This window comes from Ptychodera flava, chromosome 22 (assembly GCF_041260155.1).
Source record: "Ptychodera flava strain L36383 chromosome 22, AS_Pfla_20210202, whole genome shotgun sequence".
Classification (NCBI taxonomy): Eukaryota; Metazoa; Hemichordata; class Enteropneusta; family Ptychoderidae; genus Ptychodera; species Ptychodera flava.
The window spans coordinates 16,942,824-16,949,774 of record NC_091949.1 but is presented as its reverse complement, the minus strand read 5'-3'; positions in this window follow the sequence as shown (position 1 = coordinate 16,949,774).

Here is a 6,951-nt window from a genome sequence, read left to right as displayed (position 1 = left end):
TCGCGCACAAAACGCAGAAAGCAAAGACGTCCACATATACTAATATATTAGGGTGACCCAAGCGCATGGTGTAGCGAACTGTGTGAATCAATGATGGAATTTGGAAAACTTCCAGCTTTAGCATTGTGTAAGCACGCGTATTGCAATGCAACAGTTTGATCGCAAGACAGGGATCGGTGCATGCTTTCATGGATTTAAACTCCCAAATTCGGGGAAACTTGTGGGTGACAAATCGACAGAAGATGGAGAGCAGCCGAGCACATCACAAGCTGACAAACATCATGATGTCGATGTTAGTACCGATGCGACACAAAAGACGCAACTGAACTGGGTGAAGATCGGAATGATATCGGGGAAGCGCTTGCTAGGAAGGCAAATCATCATCAAAAGTGACTGCCCCTAAAATGTCAAGTCTGCCCTCTTATTTTGATGAACGAGGCAGAAATTGCAGAGAAAACACTGCTATCAACTAAGGAGATGACCATAGACTTAGTACGGCCAATATTTACGCACTTATGAAGACTTAATGAAGTTAAATCATTATTTATGGCACCATGTTTTCGGTTTGATTAACCATTTTATGGGGATAAATAGTTACTAACTGCTCTCGTGACGCAAAAAGTTACAAACATGTCGGGTAATATCTATCTACACTTGCATTAACGTTTTAGATTATTGAAAATAACTAAAGTTCATGTTCCCATTTCTTATCGAGGTTTTTCTTTTTCTTGTGCAATGGGGGCTCTGAATATTTTTAAAACCCTGCCACTGAGGGCGTTCTTCACAAACTATCGGTCCCTAAATTTGTAAAATGTGCACAAAAGCATTGAAGATGTCATCAATTCTCACCATAGGCGGCCCATACATATTGATAAGCTTATTATTGAGTTTTTCTCAGTTTTCTCTGTCACTGTCAGCCCCTCTCCTTTTCTTCATGCTCTGACTGATTGTAGTAAATAAAATAAATGACTATATAGCCTAACCTATAGCCTCTTGACTCTTTATTCATTTTACACTCCATTACAAGGACGTATATCTCTCATACACACATGCTGTAATTGATTAGTCAACACAACTAATTATGCTAATCCGTGGACTTATCAGAGGTTGGTCAACATCGGAAAGATAGTGATGTTAATGAAATAGGAGAAGGTATGAAGATCTTGGGAAACGTGTCCCGAGGACGTCCGTAAACCTAGTGGACGCTTATATATTCATGATATGCGCAAACAAACACTGCTCATTATTCAAAAATAAACGGGAAGTTAGATCGAAAGGAACACTGGAAACGCGCATGCTTTTCGTTGCCAAGCGCCAAATTCTAACATAACTAAGCAGACATGGTCCTGCTCCATGTAACAAATGCCACCCAGAAAGTATCGACCGACCAAGCAGAAAAAGATCGCCGGAGTTGCCGTTTCATGAGTTTTTCAACAAAATTATATAGATGTATGTTTCACGTCGTCGTTTTCTGGGAGTGTATATACCAAGTATAATTTACAAACCGTGTCGTGATTCAAGGCACAATGGTGACACATTAACAGGAGCACACACTGGAGAATTTTGGCCAGCACTGTGAATTTTTTAAACCAGTCACCTTCATTTCTCTGCACTCGCTATTAACTCCATGTCTACCGGTAACATATCATTATTTTCTGTCTCAAAGTACGTACCAGCAACAGGCCTTTGACGTCAAAGTCGGTTATTTTCTGGTGTACGGTAGCAACCAAGCTCATGACTAGAATGACTGTACGGCGTCAAAGAGTTAATGTCGCCGGTTACTTTTTTCGCATAGTAAAAGAGAGTTGGTCGCTACATAGAGCTAGTTTCTAGCTCCATGGTCGCTACTAGTCTAAGGAATTCATCGATTTTCAATCGTGCCTTATGCAGTGTTAGTGCACAAAACTCCCGAAAGAAGCGGCGCACGGGCTATAAATATTCGTTTATACTGTTAGGCTAGCTTTGGGTCCATATTTTCCACCCAAATTGCCAACACTCATCGACAACATGGTTATTAGGAGCCTACCACTACCAGAAATCCGCTCGAAAATCACCAAGCTATCGCCGTTTTTCCAGCTTTTTCCGACATGGCTACTCGCAGACCGTTCTTTTTCTGGCGTACTTGTAAGCGATTGACGAGGCTCAGTGTAGCCTGTCTCTAAAGTCACCTGAGCGGTGACCTCGCAACATCGAAACACAAACTGACATCACCGATGATGTCGGCCACTACGTTAAGAAGCCTGTGAGAATTTTTACCAGCACTGTGAATTTTTTAAACCAGTCACCGTCATTTCTATTCACTCGCTATTATCTCCATGTCTGCCGGTAACATATCGTTATGGAGAAGTTTAGTTACACGTAATTACGTTCCATCGTCAGCTGATCAGTGATAACCATACGTCGCGTACGTGTAGAACATACGTTCGGAACGGCAAACAACACCTCTACACATACAAAATGTAGTCATAATTACGTGTAGTATTTTTTAGATATTCTTGATGATTTCCGCGAATTTAGACAAGAAACCTTGTAAACTATCATGGAAAACATCGTTGATATCATAATATTTCGTAGAGTTTGCACCAGCGCAAGAAGTACTTGCTATATGATTTCCTTACATGAACGAAATGTTTCTTAAAACTTAAACGAATTTCCAATGTTTGTGAGAAAAAATACAGCAAAATTATCGAGAACGCACAGCAGACATTAGGCAGACCACCGTCCCTCCACCCACGGACGGTGGGCAGACAAAACCTTAGCAACACCACCCGATTGAGAGAACCACGCTTAACCACACGAACTTTGACCCTAGTCAAAATCAGGCTTGTCCCTGGGAAATATGTTTACAAGTTTGCCCACATATAAACAACGTAAAGGTCAAAGGTTTCAACTTCCGACTTCCTGCTTTACGGACGTCCTCATGCCATGAACTGCAGGCAAGGCACTGGCAGGGTTTGCACTGTTCGCGACCATTTAAACGTTTGAAATAAGAGTAGCTGGCTCCCCTCGGCCATCGAAATACATTGGCTGCAGTAGATTTTGGATAAATGGTCATGACTGGCCGCAATTTGGTAATCTGGATAATTTCAGGAGAGCTTCTTACCTTCCCGTTTTAGTAACCATTCCTATCTTTCGCGATGTTGACCAACCCGTAAAATCCCTGATAAGTCCACGGATTAGCATAATTAGTTGTGTTGACTAATTAATTACAGCATGTGTGTATGAGAGATATACGTCCTTGTAATGGAGTGTAAAATAAATAAAGAGTTACAGAGGCTAGGTTATGTTATATAAACCATTTATTTTATTTATTCCGATCATTCAGAGCATGAAGAAAGAAGAGAAAATGATAGAGAAAACACTGAAAAACTCAGTAGTACTTATTGGGTCGCCTGTGTTCTCACAGAGGGAGCCGACATTATTTACGGCCTGCGGGGAATTGGGGGTTGGGTGGGGTTCACCTAAAAAAATTAAAAGCTAGAAGAGGGTTGCTCAAAATGTGGCTAGGAAGAAGGGGTACTCAATTTTTGGAACAAATTGTATTGAAACACCTCTCAGATTGCACCATTTCACACATCAATTTCTCAAAATTTTCGGTGCGATAGGGGGATACCCCCTCTCGTACTCCCTCCCCTTGTGGTGTTCTAACAGATTTACTTAGTAAAAGTACAAATTGAAAACACCTCTCAGATTGCACGAGACTGAAGCATTGCACATATTAATTCTTAATTAAATTTTTCCGTGAAAGAGAGAGGGGACAACCTCTTCTGACACTCCCCTCTCAGCCTCCGGCATGTACTCCTCCTGTACTTTACAATTCTGCCCTGTCAGATATCCAACTGAACATACTGTCACGATACCCATGCAAATTAAACAATACTGTATGGTTGTATACTGGTCATATCGTGAGCTTTTATATCTATATTTTGCTGTGACTCTGAATTTCATTTTGTTTGTCTCACCTTTTTCAACTGTCATGAGATAACCGATGACAATCTAGCAGGGTACAGCAGGAATAGAAAGGTCTTTACCATTGCTCTATTTTTGTGTATTGATATTTAACTTTTTCTAAGTAGGGCAGGGGTGGAAGGTCAGTCAAAATTTCTGTTAGAGAGGGGGGTACTCTATTCATCGTGGTTGGCAGGGAGGAATTTCATAGAAAACTCTGAAATTTCAGAGTTTCCGATGAAATTCCTCCGACCCGATCCGATACTATGCGCGTTATTCGGATAAAAGATGTGGTCTTACTACACTTGGATTAATCCTTTTTATCACCAGCAAGAAGACCGCTGCGACACTCCGCTGTGACATACCCTTGCCATGTTTGGTCGGGTCAGTTGATCACAATGCTTATGAACATGTTCTACGATTGGCAAGACCAGTCAGAGTCGATGAGGGCGATGTCTATGATTCGAATTCCTTTGTAAGTCTTCTGAAAAATCGTAAGTGCGACATGGTATACATATGTATTGTATTGGTTTTATACCCAGGTGAGCCTGGTTGAACGACGGAATACTATGACGTCCCCCGAATGAAATAATATTCATGAGAACACCCAGCACTATTACATGTAAGCCTTTTTAGTCTCCGTTGTCCAAAGCTAGCCGGTCTACATAAGGGGAAATTGATTATTATAGTGTGAACAGTTTGATGATCTCAGAGAGAGAGAGAGAGAGAGAGAGAGAGAGAGAGAGAGAGAGAGAGAGAGAGAGAGAGAGAGAGAGAGAGAGAGAGATTCACCAACTGTCACATTGTTGTCAGTGCTGTTTGGTCGATAAACACATAGTATAAACATGATGAAAAACTTCTTTCTTCAGAAAACATTGCAAACAAAAACTGGAATTGAGTTTCATTACATATTAATTCCTGCCATTCCCTTGTGATACACATATTAGAGCAGAACACCATTACAAACCTGAGTAACACATTTCCTCTACGGGGTATATTCGCAGTGTTAACGTTCTCGCAAAAGTGTTTTAAAGATTACCCGTGGATGCTCGATAAATTATCATCATGAAGCAAACTCTACGAAATTAAACAATGTAGAATAATTGAAACTCGATTGGAATTATACAAACGATAACTAGCTTCATGATATATTAAAAGTCACGGGGTGGGCGCCCTCTCAGTTGCTTACGATAGCCAGAACTATTTATTTGCAGAATGATTCTATACCTTTATACGGGAAAAAACTGTGAAACTTCGATAGAAAACGCCGCCCTCTTACGAATTGTAAACTACTACTCTCATTCTCATTTAACCTGTTGAGAAAAAAAATTGTCTCAGACCGAAGAGAACTGCAGCTCTTGATGAGGATCAATTTAGACCACTTGATTCTCAACGGTGAGACGAGAAGTCCTCACCATGCCGCGTGTATTGAGACTGAAAATTCTCACCAGCAAGTCGGTGGTTCGGATTATGGACGATTCTCACCAGTCAGCAGTGGGACTGTTTTCAGTTGGTTTATCGAATTCGGGTCATCGCCGATGGAGATAAAACAAACGAATTTCCCTTCCAAACACTGGGTGTTGAAAACCGAACATTTTGTGTTGAGAACCTTACTTCATCCATGGCAACTAATGTTCCGTGGGCGTTGTGAAATCTCTCCTTCGTCACCCGGAACCGGGATGCCTGGGCAAACACTTCAACTATTACGACATTTGAAATTTAGCGAACACACTCTCTCCGCTGGTTGTTGGCAAACAATGACGCTTTCAGACACAGTCCACGCAAAAAAAAAAACTGTCATAAATTTAATAATCTGAAGAGCCATTATCACGCTGTGTTGGATTAGCAATTGCTAGGATCAGTTGGCATCGACTGATATGTCACGTGATTATGGTAGCTCACAACAGCAAAGAAATGCAGCGGTACGTCTCCATAGCAAAACAAACTTTGTTTTCATCCTTTGCATCAAAAAATTAATTTTCCAATACACTTATATGCCACTGCTCTTGTATTATGAAGTTTTCAGCCGTTAGGTTGACCGTAACAATCGTAATACAAGGGATAAATTAAGATATTCCACAATTAGCAACTCCGCAGCTTCCATGGTTCATTACTTGCACGACCGAAAATGAACAAGGACATAATGAGCTTCACGGCATAATACTATGTGCCTTCTCTAAGATTGTGTGTTTAAAAGGTGGGGAGAGAGAGAGAGAGAGAGAGAGAGAGAGAGAGAGAGAGAGAGAGAGAGAGAGATTTAATTTTGGCAAACATTACCTAAATGGCAGCGTGATGAAAGTCATGAAAACCATATTATCAGTGCGCTCTTATAAAACGACGACAGCAAAACAGTGCTATACGGGCTACAATACTTTCAGCATTAGTGTGAGTTACTGCTCTGGAGTTGAAATGGCAACCCTCGACTTTGGAAGCGTTGACATTAACACTTTCTTTGTGTTTACATGATTCGTTGTCATTTCTTTAAAGATCTGGAGTGAAAGTGCTTAAGAGGGGTGCTTTCGATGCTTAGATACCAGGTAAGCGAAATCACTCGAGAAACCTGTACGGTTTTTAAGCCCCCTCTTTACACAGAGTATTATACCGTCAAACCCACCGCTCCTGCGAAACGTTAACATGCAGGCACTTATTGGTCGGTGTTCAGGTCCATTACACGCTCCGCCCCAACAAAGCTATACATGTATGTTGTTTATCGATTTAAGAAACCCTACGATCATAAAACTGTACGAGTCGTCCCCCTAAAACTCCCACAGATGCTAAATATAAAACTTCGTCAACCTTGAAGTAGCCGTAACAATACCTCAAATGAAATATATATGTCAAAGTCTTGTCTGGAATCTCGCATAATGTATAACCCTATGGTTAAATGGAATTATTCTGCACTGTAAAACACACACTTATCGAAGCTTGATACACGGGTATGAGTAAGGTCGCGCCCTTCTCTTGAAAAGTAAGATCTCGGACGGATCTGAAATGTTTTGACGT